The sequence below is a fragment of the Balaenoptera musculus genome, chromosome 1, assembly GCF_009873245.2.
Source record: "Balaenoptera musculus isolate JJ_BM4_2016_0621 chromosome 1, mBalMus1.pri.v3, whole genome shotgun sequence".
Classification (NCBI taxonomy): domain Eukaryota; kingdom Metazoa; phylum Chordata; class Mammalia; order Artiodactyla; family Balaenopteridae; genus Balaenoptera; species Balaenoptera musculus.
This window is the reverse complement of record NC_045785.1, coordinates 91540674-91563453: the sequence shown is the minus strand read 5'-3', so window position 1 is coordinate 91563453 and position 22780 is coordinate 91540674. Positions and strand designations below refer to the sequence as shown.

Sequence of the window (22780 nt, the reverse complement as noted above, 5' to 3'; positions counted from 1 at the left end):
TGATGTGCTTTAACTGTCATCCAGACAACCGAACAGCATGAACTTCTCATCTTACCTCTTCATTCTTACCAGTTCTTACCAGCCCATTTGCTTGATACTGCCTTGGAAATATGAAGGTATAGAAATTATCAGCAATGCTTTTGGCAGTCATTTTTTTTTCTTTCATATTTTCTTTGTATTTCTCTTCAATAGTTGCTTGACTCAACATCTTTCTGTCTGCTCTATACAATGAAAATAAAAACTAAATTGAGAATAGAAAAAAATAATTAAAGCACTAAATTGTACAAATTACAAATCTGTTCCAAAACATACTTACATTAAATAAAATACACATTTCAGTAAGTGATCTACAGTGAATGGTTATGCATTTTAGGAAGCTTCACGACATCTAGGCAAGGCTAACATTTGTGGAAGGAACTAAGAGAATTTGCATCCAATCACAGTTTGTAGTGGGTTTCTGATCGCCAATCTGTGAGCTACACTGAGCACATCATTAGCATGACCTGTGCAGGGAACTGACTTTGGGAGAAGGGAAAGAAGCAAGCTCTAGCCTCAATTCTGAGTTCATTACAACTTCTCGAGAATCTCACCACCAGCCTATACAGTACAGTTTCAAAAAAGTAAGCATGTTAAGGTAAAGGGACAACTCTTGAGAACCCCAAACAAATTCTCTTGCTGTATTTATGTAGAACTCTCCATCTACAATGGGCAGTCATGAAGAGGTTCTTCCTCAGGACAACATGGTCACAGGACTTGAGGACCCAATGGGACTGAGGGGAGCGCGAGGACTGGGGAAGAGGCTCCCTTTTTGCTTCAGTTGGAGACAAACATAACGCACAGTCCACGGCGCTGCAGTCTTCTCGTCCTAGCCTCTGGCATAATGTTCCATGTACTCTTCAACTTTATTCTGGAAGTCCTCCTTGTCTGGCAAATGATGTTCTGCAACTTCAATATGCAGTGGATCATCAAAATTCAAAAGATCACTTAACAAAGCGTTGAATCCCCGAACAACATCCTTCAGTGTCCTCGTGGGAGCGCAGCCAGTGCTGTCAATCGAACGTTCTCTCAATAAACTCAGACATACTTCGCCTGTCTCTGTGATGTTGGGGTGCCAGATCCTGGTCAAGCATTTCACTGTGGGAGGTACCACGTTGTACATATCAGGAGCTTCAGTATCAAACTGAAATTTTCCACCCTCGTAGTAACCCTCATCTATCAAAAAACACAAAACCAAAAAAAAAAAACCCAAAAAATCCTGGGGTTACAGTTAGCTGAAAGCAATGAAGCTTGTTTGGTTGAGGAAAATGCATTTTACATGTACAAGGTAAATTAGCTTCAAGTTCTGCAATCTCTTTAACAAGTAGACTGTCTCTCGCCGAAACCCGCTGAGTGGAGTCCGAGGCTGTGGCTGACTCCCGGGAGGGACCCTTTGAGACCGACCATCATCCCGCTTCAGTTGGCTTGCCAGCGTCAGCATTACTGCCACCTTGCCCTGAGCACCGCAAGACGGGAGAGTCGGGGCGGCACCCCACACCACACCCGGCCAGCGGCGGAGACACGCGACGCTCAGAGGCACACCCAGCTCTGGCCGCTGGACCGGAAGTGGTTTGGCAGGCGGTGGGACCGGAAATGAGGCCGGACTCGGCCTCTCTCTTCCGCCTTGGCTTCTCTCTTCTGCCTTGGCAGTCATTTTTAAGAGCTGAGAGGAGCTCTTCCTCTCCCCGCAAAATTGACTGGAACCCCAGAAATCGGTAGATGTAGCAATTAAAGAGGTAAACTCAGAAAAATAGTTGGTAGTACCCAGATCAATAAAATACCCTCTTCTTATTTGTACCTTACTGATTCCACAATTAAAATTCTGTAGTGAAAGCTGAAGTATATAGTGACAAAATTCCACTCTTCCTGTGGTGGCCACTGTCCAAAAAATAACTCCCCATGATCCTTATCTCCCAATATTCACATCATTGTGTAGTCCTCTCTGATATTGTTTCATGGTTTGTCTGTGTGACCTATAAAATATGACAAAAGTGATGGTGTATGACATATATAAGGCTAAGTCATAATAGAAATTGTGTCATTTGCCTCTCTTGCTCTGTCTTGGATTATGTAGTTCAGGGGAAGCCAACTGCTATGTCATGAGGTCACCTGGTGATCCTATGAAGAGGTCCACCTATGCTCCCTACCAACAACCCTGTGAGTGAGCCATCTTATGAACAGATCCTCTAGCTCCTGTCAAGCCAGCAGATTCCTGCAGCCCCTATCAGGTCTCTCATAAGAGGCTGTGAGACACAACCGCTCAGCTAAGTTGTTCATGAATTCCTAACTCATAGAAACTGTGAGATACTAAATTTTATTGTTTTAGTCCTTGATATTTAGGATTAATCTGTTGTGCAGTAATGGGTAACTAGTACACTTCTCAGAATTAATGTCTTAATTGCTAGTTTAGTGTATATCTGCATAAGCTAATAATCAGATGACTCTTCAGCATAGGAATTTAGGTGATCACCTCCCACTATAAAGGCCCAAAAGGGCAGATACTCATTTTTCCAACACCCAACATTGCACACTAGACACCTGTATGTGACATAAGCTCATCCAATTTCACCTGGGACTTTGAGTCAGAAGTTATTTATACAATAAATTAAATGTGATAGAAAACAAATTCTAATAGTAGCTGTAGAGACTGCAGCAACTTCAAATGTCCTGGTGTGCCAGGGGCCACAGAGCCAGCAGCTGAACCCGGTGTCCAGTGCCAGTGGCAAAGTTACAATTTCTAGTGTTTAGCTGTGGAAACAGAAGTGTCTTCACCCAACTGATTCAGTGGTGAGATTTGGCTGTGGTTTTCACTTTTACTTTTCCATTATCATTGCCAGTTTTCCAAGCCTGATCATCTAGAATTCCAGCAAATCTATGCATATATCAGTTAAGGTAACTGTAGCTGCTTGAATAAACTACTCAAAACTTCAGTGGTTTACAATATAGAAGTTTCTTTCTCATCAACTTACTGAACTTAGATGGTATTTTACTTAGTGGATGGCTTGGGCTGTTTTCATCTTTATGTTCTATCTCCCCTTAAGGCTTTGTCAGTATCTGCAGTTAAAGCAAGAACAAATGGGAATGAAGAAGTTACTCCATTTTAAAGCCATTCTATGAAGTGACACACAGCACTTATCCTCACAATCCTAGATGAGATCCAGCCACCAGACCCACATGGATTCACAGGTGAAGGGAGATACAGTCCATAATTTGCAGCAGTTCCTCAGCAACAACTCTATCCGACAGAATAGAAAGTACAAATCTGTTCCATAGCTATCCATCTTTGTCACATTGTGCTATGAATATGTTAAAAAGTTTGTTTGTTTTGTTTAAATGAGCCAGAGGTAGCTTGCTTGAAACTGGGAATCCTGCCTAATACAGCTGTATTCTCAGTTACTTGATCAAAATCAACGTATAATTGGGCCAGTGGGCATAAATTACATTGAATTAACTCTTTTTGCATTATTGAATTCCTTATTTTTCAATAATAAATAGGTTGTTTATCAATAAATAGTTCATGAAACCCACTCTCATCTGTAACACTAAAAAAGTTCCAAGCCTCTGCTTGTGGTGTATATACTTAGAAACAAGGAAGAGCTCATAGCTATAAACCATTTGTCAGTTACGGCAACATTATATTCTAAAAAACCCTGGAAGCATCTTATTTCTTTTACCTCCATTAATCAACAATACCAATACCCAACACTACCATAAGCACACATTTTTTCAGAAATTATTTCAAATAATGGGAGGTAATTTGCCCAGAAATAGTTGAGGATTATTTAATATTATATTATTTATTATATTTCCTTAGTCATGTAAATACTTATAGTTACATAATGTTTTATTGCTGTGGAGAATCTCTACAAATTATGACTACAGCTTCAAATTGTTATATTATTGTTCTTCAAATTTATTTTCTTGAAAAATAAATTATTTTTAGGAGAACAAAAAGACAAGACACAGAGTGGGAGAAAATATTTGCAAACACATAGCTGATAAAGTACTGGTATCCAAAACATATAAAGATCTCTTAAAACTCAAGAATTAGAAAACAACCCAATTGAGAACCGGTCAAAAGTTCTGAAAAGACATTTCACCAAAGAAGACATGTAGATGGCAAATAAGCACATGAAAAGATGCTCAAGTTTGCTAATTATTAGAGAAATGCAAATCAAAACTGCAATAAGGTATCACCTCACACCAGTCAGAATGGCCATCATTAAAAAGTCTACAAATAATAAATGCTGGAGAGGGTGTGGAGAAAAAGGAACCCTCCTACTCTCTTGGTGAGAATGTAATTTAGTGCAGCCACAGTGGAGAACAGTATGGAGGTTCCTTAAAAAACTAAAAATAGAGTTACCACATGATCCTGCAATCCCATTCCTGGCCATATATCCAGAGAAAACTCTAATTCCAAAAGACATTGATACATGACTTATTTCACTTAGCTTAATACCCTCCAAATCCATTCATGTTGCTGCAAATGGCAAAATTTCATTCTCTTTTATGGCTCAGTAGTATTCCATTGTATATATATACACCACATCTTCTTCATCCATTCATATAAAGTGTTGATAGACACTTAGGTTGCTTCCATATATTGGCAATTGTAAATAGTTGCTGCTGTAAACATTGGGGTGCATGTATCTTTTCAAATTAGTGTTTTTCCTTTTTTTCAGATATATACCCAGGAGTGGAATTGCTGGGTCATACATGTTAGTTCTGTTTTTAGTTTTCTGAGAAACCTCCATGCTGTCTTCCACAGTGGCTGCACCAATTTACATTCTGGCCAACAGTGTACAAGGGGTCCCATTTCTCCACATCCTTGCCAACATTTGTTATTTGTGTTTTTTTTGATGTTGTGAGGTGATATCTCATTGTGGTTTTGATTTGTAGTTACCTGATGATTAGCTAATGTTGAACATCTTTTCATGTGCCTGTTGGGCATCTGCATGTCCTTTTCGGAAAAATGTCTATTCAGGTCTCTACCCATTTTTTAAATCAGGTTGTTTGTCTTTTTGATGTTGAGTTGTATGAGCTGTTTATGTATGTTGGATATTCACCCCTTACACGTCATATCATTTGAAAATATTTTCTCCCATTCAATAGGTTGTCCTTTTGTTTTATATTTTTATTGATTCCTGAAAATTTTATTTATTTATTTATTTATTTCTGAGTAAGGATGGCCATCTCAAAAAAATACTTCAATTTAAAATAAGCTTCACCTAGAAATTTCAGAAATTATTCATTCATAAATTTACTAAGCAAATATTTTTCAGCTCCCTAATATGTATGAGGCTCTCTACTAGTCACTATAAAGTTAATATAAAGATAAACATGTTACCTGTTCATGGAATTTAAAAACTGGTTAACAAAGAATAATAGCTTTTACTTCCAAATTACTTACAGACTTTTTTATCCATTTGGAATGAATCAAGCTTTTAAGTAACAGAAAGCCCAGATCCAGTGGCACAAACATATAGGGCTTATTTATCTCATATACAAACACTCCAGATGTAGGCAATTGCTGTCATTTCTTCAGGAGCTCAATAAAGATGGAACTATAATCTTGGCTGTTGTCCTTGGCTTTCACTTGTGTCTCCTATGATCACAAGATGACTAATGTAGCACCTCATTATAAAGGAGTCTTATTGCACTCATTTCAATGGAAAGATGAAAGAAGGGAACAAGATGACATCTATATAAGAAAAGCAAAAGCTCTATATGAAGCTCACAGTGTACTTCTATTTACATTTAATTGGTCTAAACCTAGATTATATTGTCACCATTGGTTAAAAGATGATCAAGAGGATTGCATGAGTCAGATAGAAGACCCTTCAACATTAAGACTAGACAATTACTAAGTACTGTTTTCTGGTGCAACTGACCAATAAAGAATTCCAAACCAGCCTGCAAAGAACAGATTTAGAGATAAATCTCAATTCTGTTGAAAAACAAAGCATTAAATGGTATAGAGTGTACATAAAACATTTGGCAATTTATTAATCCTTATTTTGTTTGAAAGTTGCTTTAAAGGTATAATGGAGATATATATATATATAATATATTTATATATATATATAAATATATAATATATATGCAATATATATATTAAGTATGTACTGACAGTCAACTATATATTATTGGCTGTAGTATTGGATATCATGAATGTAAGAATAAATAAAAGATAACCAGTTTCATTAAGTACTTCACAGTGTAGTAGGGGAGACAGACACTAAAACAGATAATTATAAGACAGTGTGATCTGTACAGTGTTGAATCTTCTAGCATAATGTGTCATCTCCAGATAGTATTAGAATATTATAAAGCCTTTGGTTAAGATGCCACTGGTGGTAATCCTTAAACTGGAAACCTGGGCAAGACTGAAAGAAAAGGACTCTATTGTCATCTAGTGGCCAAACTCATGTCCTTGAAATGGTTGAGTTACCTTGGATATCATCTATCTGTAAGAAACTTTTTTTTTTTTTTTTACTGGTTTAAATTTTATTGTATTTTATTTTTTAACATCTTTATTGGAGTATAATTGCTTTACAATGGTGTGTTAGTTTCTGCTTTATAACAAAGTGAATCAGCTATACATATACATATATCCCAATATCCCCTCCCTCTTGCATTTCCCTCCCACCCTCCCTATCCCACCCCTCTAGGTGGTCACAAAGCACCGAGCTGATCTCCCTGTGCTATGCGGCTGCTTCCCACTAGCTATTTAACATTTGGTAGTATATATAAGTCTATGCCACTCTCTCACTTCGTAAGAAGCTATTTTGGGGACTAAAAAGCAACTGAACACAGTTTCACAATTTTTTTCAGATCCTAATACATAAAGGGGAATTAATACTGATACTCGAAAAATGATGATAATATTGCATGTATTTTTAGGAACTTTTTTCATTCTCTCAACACAGATAGAAATGACTTCAATTTAAGAAACTGTCTGGGATTAGAGGAAGCTAAATGGACATGATAACTAAATTCAGTTTGTGATCTTGAATTGGATACTGTGACAATTAATGTTAGTTAAATAAGACCTGTAGATTATTTAACAGTATTATATCAGTATTAATTTCCTGGTTTAGATAATCACACTGTGGTTATGTAAGACTTTAACATTTTGGGAGACTGAATGTCAGGCGTATAAGAATCCTATGACTATTTTTGTAACTTTTTTGTAAGTCTGAATTTATTTCAAAATGAAGAATTAAAAAAAACTGAATGATAAAAATGTAGTACAAATTATAAAAGTAGTTTAATAATCTGTATTCTGTTTCCCTAAGCTAGAAATATATCCTATAATTATATAAGTATTATAATTTAACTATTTATATATTTTTCTTTAAGATGTACATTTTAAGTCATAGGGTCAGTGTGAAAGAAAATTTAAGACAATCTTTATACTATTTGGTTTGTAGTTGCTGATGAAAATGATACTGTTTTTCTAAGTCTAGCCATGATGGTAGTCTTTTTATAAGAAACCACAAGTAACTATTTTATTTGTACTGCTAACTCTGATAAATTATGCTAGATTCTCAATTCAGTACTGAAAACGTCTGTTGGTGCTTTCAGTTTTCTGTGGTTTCTATACTAAGATTATATCCTAACATTTCAGGGACACACAGAGTTATTAACATCATATCACCTTAGGAGACTTTGTGGGAATCTCAGAGAATAATGTCAGCTAGGTCTGTCAAACTGGAAAAAAAATAGGCAATGACCTGAAACCATTCTAGCTTTTAATGATATGTGCTGCTGATTGACGTGTTTTCTGGGACCACCATTTGGGATGCACAGTCTGTAAGAAATCTCTGGATTTTGTCTTCTTCAGTGGACAGGTGAAAAAATGAACAAAAATTAAAAGTTATATATATGATAGTACAAGTATAGGAAGAGAGGTAATTATACTTGCTTTACACAAATCTGACAAAGCACATTAATATTATGAAATATTCCTCACTAAAAATAATACTTTAGTCATCTAGGTGCAATTTAACATTGCAAGATAGAAAATCCAGTGCAGTCATTTATATTAACTTTTAAAAGTTGAAAAGTCTAACTTCAAAGTATCAGCTAATTAGGTAGTCATCTGATGAATGTCCAGGATTTTAGTTGAAAATCAAAGAGATGATTTTTCATTAAAGATGACAGCAAAATTCTTTGCCACTCCTCCTATCAAGAAATGGCATGTTTTTCCTTATTTCTTCTTTTCTGGCTTTATTACTTGCTTTAACCAACAGAATCTGGAGGCAGTGATGCTATGTAACTTCTAAAGCTGTACCTGAAGAGATTTGTGGTTTCTACTTTCACACACCTGCCACACTCCATTTTAGAATCTAACTGTAATTCTGTGAAAAACCAAAGCTATAGAGAAGAGGTCCTCTCTACTAATAGGGAGGGAGACACTGCTGTCCCTAAAACTATAGGGGGAGGCCACGTAGTGAGAACTAGGGCTCTTTGCTCAACAGCCTCACCTGGGTTCCCAGACAACAGCCATTACTAAACTGTCAGACAGGCAAGTCAGCCACCTTGGATGTTTCCATATAGCTTCCAGGTGATTGCAGCCCCAGTCAAGTCCACATGCAACAGAAGATCCACCCAAACATGTTTAGACAAATCATAAAACCATGAAAGACAATAAATGGCTGTTGTTGGTTTAAGATTTGAGGTTTGTTATTCAGCAATAGATAACCAAAAGAGAGTGTGTTCTATATTAACCTCCTCATCAGGGTATACAATTTCTGTGATCACAATGTCAGCTCCCAATTTAGTAGCCTCTATTATACTGCCATGTCAATTTTATTCTTCCTCAGTCTTAAAGCATTTGTCATAAAGATTTGATAACTGTTTTTCTACTATAAAATGCATTTTTCAAGATCTGTTTTTTTCATTTCAGATAATATTTGTTGAATCTTGTTCTTACCACTAAGTTTAGTGAAATGGAAAACACTAAAAATTTATAGGACATAGTCCTTGTCATTAAAAGTCTCATTATTATTGTAGAGAAATAAGATATATTTATTTAAAACAATTAAGAAGGAGTAAGGAGGTGATTGTCAGTAGGTGCAAAAAGGAAATTTAAGTGGGACTGAAATATTTCTGAAAGGCTTTTGGTAAGAAGAAAACAAGTGTTTAGTCTTATAAAATATGGAGAACTTGAACAGTGAAGAAAAGAAAGGTGAGGGTGCTCCAGATTGTTAGAGATCCACAGGCTAAGATTGAAGAATGATGGCAAGTGGGAGACAGTGAGGAAACAAAGTTCACCAAAGCAGAATATAAATGTCAGATAATAATAGGAGGAAATAACCAAAAATGCAACTGATTTGTGTACAAAAAGTATGCCATTTGATTTGTTTAAATATTATACTTTTTTGTTCATAATTAAATATGTTTTTGAATGTACTGAAATGTGGCTGTTGGCCATAACCACAAATTTCCTCTCATGTAAATGAGCATGACAGATTTTGCATTTAAAATTCAGGAAGCAGAATTTCATCATTTTACACAAGTCTGAGTTTGCAATGCATAGATTCCTGACGGCAGAAATAGAGACTGCTAGTTAGAAATATATAGAAAGTGAAGTACATAAATGATGATGAAATGCAAATATGCTGAAATTATATTATAAAGTTCTCTCCTTCCTTTTTAGCTTCATTTTCTATATCTTTGACTAAAGAATATTTATCTTCCATCTGGAAAAGTCATCCTCTGGTATTGTGTGGCAAAGCAAAAGGAACACTCATAAGCACTGAGCAAGGACGTAGATGCTCATGAGCCAACCAGACTACCACCAGTGATCAGAAATATGGAAGATATTTCAGTTAAATTGCCCTTACATACACTTAGTCGTAACACTGCTGTCCCTCAGAATCCTGGCAAAGAATTCTATCTATTTTAGGAAAACACAATTCTATCTGAATAGGTGTATTCTTTTTCTTTCACCTTATATACTAATTGTACCAAGAGTGAGAGGTAAGCAAACCAGTTTATTACATAATCAGAGATTTGATTTTTTTAAAAAATCAGTGCGCTACATATTCTATATTTGCTATTTAACACTTCTAGCAATTTCAAAAATATATTGACTCCATATTATCTCATTCAAAACTGCAAATATTCTTATTTTCTTAGTAAAAAATGAACACATAATCATCTTTTTATCCATTAATCATTTACCCTTACTGCTATTGTAGTAGGCGCTGGGGCGCAAAAATGAGATATGGTCCATGTGCATTATACTCATTAGTCTTATTTCTAATAGCCTAGCTCCATCTCTTAACAGTTAAGAGACATTAACACACTTCACTTTTCAATGCAAAAATGCAAGCACACAATTTTTTAGGTTGTCTGAACCCTGCAAAAACCATATTCATTTAGCTTATATCTAGAGACTTCACTTCATATACATTTATTCTTTAATCCAGCACACATTTTCAAGTACTTATTTGCCAAACAGTGCTAAATACTGAACATATAAAGATGAATAAGTTCTTATACTCAAGGAGCTTTTATGGTCCAATAAAATGCAGTAATGCAAATAAATACAGACAATAGGATATCAAATATTCAACAATACAAAGTTTTACATAGAAAGGAGTAGTCCTTGCTAATCAGAGAGAGTCAGAAGATGCTTTATAAAAAGGTAATCCTTGACCTGAGTTTTGAAGGCTAATTGCATATTCAGCAGGTAAACAAGCATGGTAGATGGTTCAAAAACCTAAGCATGTTACTTTGAGAGTGATTTGCAATTGTTTTGATAAGATATAGAATTTAAAATCGTTGTTCATGTGTGTCTGAATGTATAAATATGCACACATATCTGTGTCTCATTGGGTAATGGGTTATCTTTCCTGCTTGAAAAGAAGCCAGAAATGCTGGTGTTATTTGTGGATGTCAAGAAAAATAATGAGCTTATTAATTTTAAAAAATCTTTGTAGATTCACAGATATGACCAGTTGAGTCAGATGTGCCTTGATGACCAATTCTTTTTCTTTAGGATTCTTAAGTGATATTACTCCTAGTTTTTAAGAGCAATTCCATTCTTGGACATAAACCCATTATCTTCACCACATTTTCATATCTGTAAAATAAGGATGAGGATACCCACATACCAAAGTTATTGAGAAAATTATTAGAAAGAATATATCTTTTTGATCTGAGTATTTGTAGACCTGATTTTAAAGGGAAAAATATATTCAGATATATGCATGAAAAGTGTACTATATAGAACTCCACTAATGATGTGGGAACAGGAGGAAGGGGCTGTAAAAAAAATAACAAAACCTAACGATGAACAAGTTTCCTATTAATTAACTTAAAAGTATAATTAGAAAATCAAAAACAACAATTATATCATCAAATGTCTATATACCAATGCACAGACTATGAATGTTAAACATGAAATTATACAAAATGTGAAAATAGCGTCTTAAGTGCTTTATCAGGTTTCAAAACTAGCCAAAAGCAACGAAAATAAATATATAATTCAAAAGAAAGGTAAAAAGTAGTTCTAGTATACTACTTGTTGTATAAAGAGAAAGTATATTCAGTGAAAATTATAAGCAAGATAATTAAATACAATGGAATACATTTGGATAAAATGAACGGGAAAAATTATATTTTTGTATAAATATGCTATGCATTATATTTTTGTAAAAATATACTATGCAATGAAATGAAGAAAAGAGATAATGCTTTGCTAATTCACAATATACAATAGTTAAAGACACAAAATGTAGTGTTGATAGGAGACTCCACTAATAAAATCATCTGCTACACATAACATTCAGTTAAAAACAAAGCTTTTGATAAATTCTTGGCTTGATTTCATGGCAATTTTACCTCTAAAAAGCAGTCATGGGGGGGGGGGAAAGGCAGAATTTATAAAAATGTAGTGATCTGTCAGTTAAAATCTTTGCATTTTAAAGTGATGTGTTGAACTAGGAAATGTTTCTCATTTTGTTAGTTTACTAGGGCTGCCATAAAAAAGTACATTTCTGGAGGCTAGAGTTCTAACGTCAAAGTATCAGTAGGCTTGATTTCTTGTGAGAGCTAAGATTTCTTCCCTCTTTCTGTGTTCTCACATGGTCACCCTTCAGTTTGTGTTGTCTTGTGTTTAATCCTCTTCTTATAAGGACAGCAGTCATATTGGATTAGGACCAACACTAATGAACCCATTTTAACTTACCTCTTTAAAGGCTCTATCTCCAAATACAGTCACATTCTAAGGTAATGGAAGTAAGGGCTTTGATATCTTAATTTGGGAGGGACACTACTCAATCCATAATACTCATCTTAGGAAGAAGATTAAGAAAATAGAAAAGAGCATCAAACTGCCCAAATGTTAGACCTAAGAATTTTCCCTCCTTTATAAAACCTCTCCCAGTGGTTCTGTTTTTAGCCACACTGTAGGTCAGAATTTGGGAAGGTTCTAATGCAAAGATTCAACAATTGTGGGCAGGTGACAAACCCAATGTTGTTTGATGCCTTTCTAGTCATATAATATGATTATATTATGTTGCTTTGACTAGTACAAGCTTACAGATTCAACATAGATCAGGGAAAGATGTTGTCGGTCACGTGCCAGCTTTGGTTGGCAGTGGTCCTCTGAAGCACTGTAATGAGAAGTGTCATGAGACCACACCCAGGCTCCAAAGAGAAAAGGATCACAATGTATTACCTGTTTGCTATGGAAAAGGGAGGGAAGAATAGCCCTGCGTGTTCTATATATGTGTCTTTCTCATATAATAGGAAATCTCTTAGTTTCTAATGAAAGTGTAGCTTTCAGTCATATGACCTCATACAGTACACAATTTTGGCTACAGGTATCTTATCTCACCATATTAACTAGAATAATGCCCACATTAAAAATGTGACCAGTATTTCTCTTCATTTCAGAAGCAGGTTTTTCCACTAGTTATTATGTGGAATCACACTTTAGCAACACTTTCAGTGTTTTTTCCACTCTCTCCAGACCCAAATCTGTCCTATTATTTCTTTGGCTTCCTCCTGTCATGTCTCCTTCCTTACTGTCATGTCTTTTCTCATGAGGCTTTCTCTGCCTCCATTTCCTGAGTCAACTCACTCTGCTTTCTTCTGCCTGCTCTTTCTTTTTCCTATCTGATTCTTCCTTTTATGAAATGCCTTTTTAGCTCAATACAACAACCTACCACCTACACATCAGCTTTGTTATCAGAACCACAGTAGATTCAGCTTATAGGTCCTATTCCTTTTTAAAAATAAATCACAACATTCTCATTCCATGAATTCTTTTTTTTTCAAATGAGCAAATGTGCATTATTTATAATTTGAGTGTTCAGTTGCCTCTTTTCCTTCAGCCTTATTGAGATATAATTGACATAAGTAAGTGTAAGTTTAAGATATACAATATGCTGATTTGATATACATGTATATTGCAAAAAGATTACCACAATAAGGTTAGTTAACACATCTACCATCTCACACAGTTACCATTTTGTTTCTCTGCTTTTTGGTGAGAACATTTAAAGTGTACTTTCTTAGCAACTTTCAAGTATACAATATTATTAAACTATAATCATCATCCTGTACACTAAATTACATTAAATTATTCATTTTATAACTGGAAATTAGTACACTTTGACTAACATCTCCCCATCTCCATGAATTCTTGAAGCTTAAACTTACATTCTTATATTAAAAATATTTACCATCAGTCACATGGGGAAACTTTCTATCATTCTTTATAAAGCCAAAAATACTTAAGCTACTATTTTTATAGTATATCACTAAAGCTCAATTTATCCCGTATCTGTTCACTAATTCACAGTGATTAGGGGGTTCAGATGAATATTTAACATTATTTTTCAGGATGTCTATTAGTTTTTCATTGGAATGATCAGGTTCTGTGTTTTTTTTGCACATGGCAAAAATTAGGAAGAATATTTATATACTTGCATTTTTAAAATTCTTAAGTGATTTGTAGAATTATAACAAATTTTCTTTGCAGTAAATACTATGTTGGAAAATAGCAGAAGCATTTATAAAACTATGAAGTAAATAGCTGTTGAAACAAGAATATATCCCGAAGCTGAGTGAAGTATTTGAAGAATAAATGAATTTCTTTTCAAGATATTCTGGTTTAATTTTTTATTTTGCATCTAAGGAATGTATATACATAATATAGGAGGAAATCTAACAAAGCAAATATTTTTAATTAAATTCAGGGGAAAGGGTTTATAATTTTTAAATTACTGTGCTACATTTTATATTCTGTGGAAGATGTTCAGAAAGAAATGTGAAAGGGCAAATGAAAGTAAGAAAATCAATATAATTTACATTAAAGGTGTTAATTAAGATAAGAAATAAGGGTTTCCCTGGTGGCGCAGTGGTTGAGAATCTGCCTGCCAATGCCGGGGAAATGGGTTCGAGCCCTGGTCTGGGAAGATCCCACATGCCGCGGAGCAACTAGGCCCGTGAGCCACAACGACTGAGCCTGCGCGTCTGGAGCCTGTGCTCCGCAACAAGAGAGGCCGCGATAGTGAGAGGCCCTCGCACCGCGATGAAGAGTGGCCCCCACTTGCCGCAACTACAGAAAGTCCTCGCACAGAAACGAAGACCCAACACAGCCATAAATAAATAAATAAATTTTTAAAAAAAATTTAAAAGAAAGATAAGAAATAAAAGAATATTTCCTAAATTATCCTGAAATCTTATGATGACTATAATTCCTATACTTCAAGGAAAATGTTTTTCAAATATTTCCTTCCTTTGTCCATGTAAATCATTAAAATTCCAGAAAATATAATATTTTACTATCTATAGTCTACTTCATTTTCTGCATTTTATGTTGAGAAGCATCACAAAACAATTTTATCAGATCAAATATCTAAGGTTCTGGTTTAGAAAATATGTTCACTGCACATATGCTTTACTTCACATGCAAAAGCAGCTATTGACCATAACCATTAGGACTGTAGTTTGTGAGGTTTTTCCCAAGAATTGTAGTAAGTTGGTGCTAATCGATACATATATTCTAACTGAAGCTTTCCTGTGCCTAAGTCTGTACATTTACAAGATAGTTGGTTAGAGCTAAAGAGGTAGTCAGTAGAGAAGGAACAAAGTGAAGCAAACAGTTCCACTTAGGAACCAAATCTCATTCAGGATGCAAAACAACTGATCTAATCAACATAGGTAAATTAATAGTACACTGGCACATTTAATCAGATTGGTATGGTCATTTGCAATTGGACGTAGCACAAACATGTATTCTAAAATAGTTTATTATTTTCGCCCTCAAACCCATTTCTGCTTCTGTAATCTTACTCTCTATAAATAATCTCATGACCAAGACAAGACACACTTGAGAGTGAAGGGGTCACTAATTAATTCCTATGCAGGTACAATGCATGTAGACTTGGGCAGTCTTAGGCAAATGAGGATGGATGATCACACTATTTGTGAATAATACAACCATTTGCTCATTTGGCCAAACCAAAACCAGGAGTCCTATTTGACTTACCATTTCCTTCAAATAAAATAAGCTTGAAGAATTTGTTGATTTTCCTTTTATTCCCCTTTTTATTGCCCCTAGGTGGAGCTCTCTCCTTCCTCACCCAAACAGGAGTTTCTGCCCCTGACCCATCCAATAACCACTGCCAAGGTGATTGCTTTGCAAAATGCAAAATGCAATCTGATAATGTCACTGCCCTAGTTAAGACAAAAATAAATATATAAATAGATCTTACCAACTCCAGGATAAAGTTCAAACTTCTGAGCATTTCATGAAGCGGACTCACAGATATAGAGAACAAACTAGTGGTTACCAGCAGGGAAAGGGAATGGGGAGGGGCAATAAAGGGGTAAGGGAATAAGAGGTAAAAACTATTAGATATAAACTAAGCTACAAGGATATATTGTACAACACAGAAATATAGCCAATATTTTATAATAACTTATAAATGGAATATAACCTTTAAAAATTTTGAATCACTATATTGTACACCTATAATTTAATAATATTGTACAACAACTATACTTCAATTAAAAAAATAAAACAAATAAATTGTTAACCCAGCTCTTTATGAACTTATCTCCTGTGACATACTTCATATTCTTGCTACACACACCTCATCTCCTAACATCTTGTATATCCTGTACACCACATACATTCTGCTCTCCAGACTCCTCTGATTACATCATGCTTTCTTGTGCTTCCTTGACTTCCAGGTTCCAATTTCATTTGCAAAGAATATTCCCTAATACACACACATAAACACACCCACCCACCCATGTAATGGATCTGTTGCTATTTTTTAAATTATTGTCTAAGACTAGAGACCTTGGTTTTTATTCTGAGTACTCATTCTCTGAGACCAAATTCTGTTTTGGGGGGAACTGTTTTTCCCCACACTTCTACCATATATGATTCTAGTGAGGGGTCCTAATTGTGGATTTACATCTTCTGATCCCTGTTGATTTGTCCAGGGATAGGCATATAGTCCAAGCCATGCCAAATAGTCCATCTTCATGCTTTTGTTGATTGGGCTGCATAAAGAGATTCAGCTCCTATTTGATGACTAAGCTATGCTACAGGAGGCATGGCAGCTGCCAGAAGCGAAGTTCCTAAAAAAGTAATTTGAAACCTGTATCCAACAACACAGAAAGAAGCTGTAACATTAGACAGAGCCAGAGTCCTGAACATGTTTAAATGGGCTTGTAGCTCCACTTGTCCCTGAGGCCTGTACTTCCCAAGGATATGTGAAATTATAAACAAAAGCCACCTTTCCTTGCTTATTTTGTTTATATATTTAATTTTTGCTTGTAACATTGGATTTTTTCTCAATTGCCAATAAGAGTCAATGAACAAGAATAACTTTCCCTGATTCCCCCAAGATGAGAAAACCTTTCCCTAATCTGGAATTTCATACTATAGTGAGGTTGTACCATATAAACTTAACTTAGACAAAATCATCTGCATATGCTAATGAAGAGAAAAGGGAATTAATATTTAAAATAATGTGGACAATTATACTCAATGAGAACAGGTCTTCATGTGTGTATAAAATCTGAATCTCCCTCATTTTCAGTTCCCATATTTCCCTCAGAGTGAAAGCATCTTTTCTTTGGTGAGTGTGAATCTTGCTTTTTAACATATGATGTGATTCTTAAATTCAAAATGGCCTCCAAATGCATACCTAGCATCTCTATCTTGGTTTCTAAATATTCACCAATAAATGGAACTGGGGCTTCTTGGAGAAGTGGTTAATTCCAGGACTATGCAGAAAAAATGAGCCTGGTTCCAGAAAATAAGAAAATGCTCAAAGAAACATAAGGGCTTGTCAAAAGAACACAGGAGCTAACCTGGAGGCACTTCTAATGGTCCAAACTGGAACAGTCTGAACATCAAAATAAATAATGATAATATTGAAATTTAACCCATAAAGTAAAAGAAATATCCACAAGTCTGTACTGATATAAATAAATACTCAATTTGGAGATAAGAGATGGCTCTTCTTTATCATATAATTCCAGTTAATAAATGTGGAAGGAAAGAGAAAAATAGAAAATCAGCATTAAGCAAATATCACAGTAATCATTTCTGCAAACCAGATCTATTGATGGATGCTAAAGTTAGTGCAAACTTGAGGAGAAATGGGATTTGCATCATATCAAAGTATCTCTCCCCAAATATTTATTAACTAAAAAGTGATAGATGGTAATGCTAGAGGAAGCCCACAGAAGACACCTTCACCAAGTAATCAATGACAACATCACCAGTAAAAAACATCATCATGAACTCCATGATATGATGTACTCAGAAAAACACAATATCATTCCTATGGTACAATACAATATAATGCAATACGATTCCTATGGTATTTTTGCCAAAGAAACATAACCACAGTCCAATTATGACAAAATATCAGACAAACCCAAACTTAGAGAATTTGAAAAATAACTTATCAGTACTTCAAAAGTGTCAAGATCCTGAAAGACAAGGAAAGGCTGAGGATCTGTTGAAAGACAATAGGAAACTAAGAAGAGATAGGAGGATGGATCCTAGAGCAGAGAAGTGCACTTATGAAACCATAGTAATTAAGCTTTTGATATATTGACAGAAATAGACCAAGGGGACAGAATAGAGGGCCCACACACTGACCTATGCAAGTATGAAACTTGGAATAAGCCAGAGTTGGCAGGTCAAACGAGTGACAAAATAAGTTAGAAAACGTAATTAACTATGTGAAAAAGGATGAAAATATTTCCTTACCTCATTTAGGTACAGGATTATCCACCCACAATAAAACTATTTACAATAGCAGAAACCTAGAATAAAAAGTGTGTAACAATGGGGCTTCCCTGGTGGTGCAGTGGTTGAGAGTGCCTGCCAATGCAGGGGACACGGGTTCGGGCCCTGGTCTGGGAAGATCCCACATGCCGCGGAGCAACTGGGCCCGTGAGCCACAACTACTGAGCCTGCGCGTCTGGAGCCTGTGCTCCGCAACAGGAGAGGCCGCGATGGTGAGAGGCCCGCGCACCGCGATGACGGATGACGAGTAGCCCCCGCTTGCCGCAGCTAGGGAAGGCCCTCGTGCAGAAAAGAAGACCCAACACAGCCATAAATAAATTAATTAATTAATTTAAAAAAAAAGTGGGTAGCAATGGAAAAGAGGACGAATAAGTTTACAAACACACACACACACACGCACACAGCTACAACTATTATGAAGCAGTCGGAGCAAATGAAGTAGAACCACATAGATGTTAGCATTAATAGAAGTGAAAAATAAGTCCTACGGAAGACATAACACATGATTTTTAATAAATTAAAAGAATTAAAATTCAAAAATATACTCTATAGTACACATATAGGTGCAATAAAATTATACTATAAAATAAAGGAGAGAGTGAATATAAGATTCAGAATGGTGGTTACTTCAGATGAACTAAAAATAATTTGTATCTAATTATGTGACAGCCACACCATCTATTGCCCTGTCTCATTGGTGGACATACCATATTTTATTTGACTAATCCTTGGAGACTTCCCTGGTGGTCCAGTGGCTAAGACTCCACATTCCCAATGCAGGGGGCAGAACTAAGATCCCTGCACACTGCACGGCGAGGCCTAAAAAAAAAAAGAAAATGAATCCCTTTGCCAATTTACTATCTAATATGCTGCTTGCCAGGCAATATGAAAATATTCTTACTCAATAGGTTAGTTAAGCTCATTTGAACTTGTTGATATGATTGATATGTTTGTTCTGGGTTAACCATTTTATATAGTTTATATAATCATTTCATTATGTGGTTTATTTATTTACTCAACCTTTATTTTTATATATGAGGGTTTTTATTTTTATTTCAATATTTGCTTTTCATTAATAACTATATATAAAGTTGATGACCTTTTTTTCCTTTCACTGTGTATTGGTACCCTCCTGTGAGCAAGAAGGAAATTAGCTGTTAGACCTCCCCTCCCTTTCCCACAGTATCTGATATATAATAATAAATTTTAGTCTCAATTAATAACTTTGAAACAAGTTTATTCTACCTTTCATATGATCCTTTCACTTTTCTTCTTATTTTTTAATGAATATACTCTTTCTACATCATCAGAGCGATAGGTATGTCATACTTCACTCTTTGATAATAGTTATTATAACCACTTGTGTCCTTTTTTATAATCGTTGTCTAATCTTGGTTCCGAAGGAAAATGTATCTTTTATGTTTATCACCAGTACTCATGCTGATGTTATTCTGTCATTTAGCAAACTAATCTAATTCTTTAATAGATTCCACAGGAAATGTGTATGGAAATAATACTTCCTGAGGAAGTGATTGTGAAAATACTATGTACCTGTATATTTATAACAGTGCACAGTCTTTTTATTTGAAAGTCAGTTATTTGGATATAAAATCACAGGCTCACATTTCTTTCCTAGAGTATTAAATGTGTTATTTCATTGTCCTCTGGCATAAAATTATTATTATTGAAATGTCTAATAATAATTTGATTTCCTTCACTTAGAAGTGACTTTTCCTAGAGGCCTAAAGGATATTTTCCTTTCATTATAATCTAGTAGTTTTATCAGAATGTCTGTGTTTACTGTTCCATGTACATTTTTCAGATATATAGTATGCTCTCTCAATATTTCCTTAGGAAAAAATAGGAAATATTTCCTATTTTTATGAAGAAATTAAACTTGAAAAATTTCAGGGATTTATTTTAAATGCAAATTTTAATTTTACAATTTAAAATTTAGTAATTTTTCTGTGCCATTGATTTTATTTATTTCTTTGAGAACTTCTAACAGAGGTAATTTCTGCACTTGTTAAGTCAATATAAATTGACCCAACAAGTAATATGTAATACAGGATGAGCCAAGATAATACAGCCCTGAAATTACATACCAAATATGACTTCTTTCCCCACCTTTCTACCGAAACTTTTTGCAAAACTCCCTAATGACTTTCTCATCCCAATAACTAGTGGCTTCTTTTGAGTTATTTTACATTATTTCATCTCTGATGAATTTGATTCTGTTGAATCAAATTCTACTTCTTTCTCATGTTCTGTTTTAGTTTGGATTCTTTGATTGATCTTTCCTGATCCTTTTTCTCTGTTTCTCAATTATTCTTTTTACTCTCCTTCACTACCTCTTAAATGATTGACTCCCTAGGGGTCAGTCTTGTTTCATTTTTCTTTTCTGTTACACTTGTCCTATGGGGATGTCATCTGCTCTCCAGTCTTTAGCTGGATTCTGTTGAAGATTTTCTAACTTTTATTTCATGCTCCAATTTGTATTTTCAGCTGCTTACTAAGTATTATTGTTCTGATAATACCTCAAACCTAATATGTTCATAATGAATCTCATTATCTTCCTTAAATTCCAAACCTGCTTTTCTTATGCAATTTGCATCAGAGAAAATTTTGCAATTACCTTACGAATCATTATTTGGCTACATTTTCCCTTTTTAATTCACATCCAGTTTTTTTCTGCATTACCTGAAAAATGCTTCCTAAATGCATTTATTAAAAACTGCACTACCTACACTACCATGTGTAAAATAGATAGCTAGTGGGAACCTGTTGTATAGCACAGGGAGCTCAGCTTGGTGCTCTGTGATGACCTAGATGTGTGGGATGACGGGCGGTGGGAGGGAGGTCCAAGAGGGAGGGGATATATGTATACATATAGCTGATTTACTTCATTGTACAGCAGAAACTATACTCCAATTAAAAAAAAGTTAAAAAAAAACATAATTCAGCACATCATTCCCCTTCTTTAAAACACTTGATGGCTCCTCTTTGCATATAGCAGTGATTATCAGTTTATTTTATCATGTTAGTAATGGCTCTTTATTGTTTTCTCTGCAATGAAGTCCATAGATAAAAAGAGAGTTTCTTGAGACAAAGCAGGCATGGGAGTGGTAGAGGGTGAAAGGTCTAGAGTTTTGCCCCATGAATCTTCTTATTCACTACATTCTGGAGCACCTCTAATGAATCCCAAGAATTCAAGATAAATGGTCTGAAAATCCTGGGCAAAAACCTCAAACTTTTTAGCATGCTATTGAAGATCCCTCCTAATCTGGTTTTATCTATTTTTTTACTATTCTCACACCATTTATTCAAAACTTTGCAATCCTAACCTAATAACAGTTCATTGAATATAGCATGCATTTTCTGTTTTGTTGGGTTTTCTGTTTGTTTGTTTTTTTGTTTGTTTTTGGCCTCATCATGTGGCACGCGGGATCGCATTTCCCCGACCAGGGATCGAACCGGTGCCCCCTGAAGTGGAAGTGCAGAGTCTTAACCACTGGACCGCCAGGGAAATCCCTAGCATGCATTTTCATGTCTATTTTATTTTGCATTTCTTCTTTCTTTTTTCCCTTTCTATGCTTAATAACTTAAATTCATCTTTCAAATACTCCCTCTTCTTTGAAGTCATCCCTCAAGACAAAACTAATTTTCCTTCTATTCATTAGTCTCTGAGAGCACTTTGCATAAATGTTTCCTGCAACACTGATCATGCTTTTCTATTATGTATCTATGTGTGTGTCCCTCTAACAGAATGTAAACTCTTCAAATATAGGGTCCATATCTTAGTCTTACCTGTATATTACCAATGCCTCATACAGCCTCCAGAACTTAGAAGCTATTTTATAAATATGGACATAAGAACTGATAATGAATGTGTAGAATAAAATATTAAAACATTATTAAGTATGCATGGTCTATTATTCTTTACACTGAGTCTAATTTTCTACTCTACTTTATACACTCTGATATCCAGCCTCAGTGGTCATCTTGTCTGAGAGTCTCTTTCATATTTATTGTTGTGGTATACAGTATTTTCTAAAGATGCTGCAGCAACAATATCCTTCATCCCACATGTTATTCTAGAATGGAACTTGCCAAGCTACAGAGTATGAAGCAAATCAACCTAGATTTATACCACCTTGTTCTTTTTATTTTTACTGCTCACAAGCAAGGATTTTTTTCCACATTTTTAACAGTTATAAAATAATGAAGAATATGTGACAATGCTTGTATGTGGCCAGCAAAGCCTAAAATATTTACTCTTTGCCCTTTTGCAGAAACTTTGCCAAACTCTGTTCTAGAAACTTGACACATCCTTCTAGTGTGGAATCCAATTTCCTTCCCCTTAAATCTATGGATTTATGACATACTTATAACCAATAGAATGTGATGGATATCATGCTGTATGATCCCCAAGGCTAAGTA

At 35.1% G+C, this 22780-nt stretch overlaps 1 pseudogene; it reads right to left on the bottom strand.

Moving 5' to 3' along the window:
• Positions 1-865: 865 nt before the first annotated feature.
• On the bottom strand, positions 866-1477 carry LOC118900422 (annotated as a pseudogene).
• Between the last annotated feature and the right edge of the window lie 21303 nt (positions 1478-22780).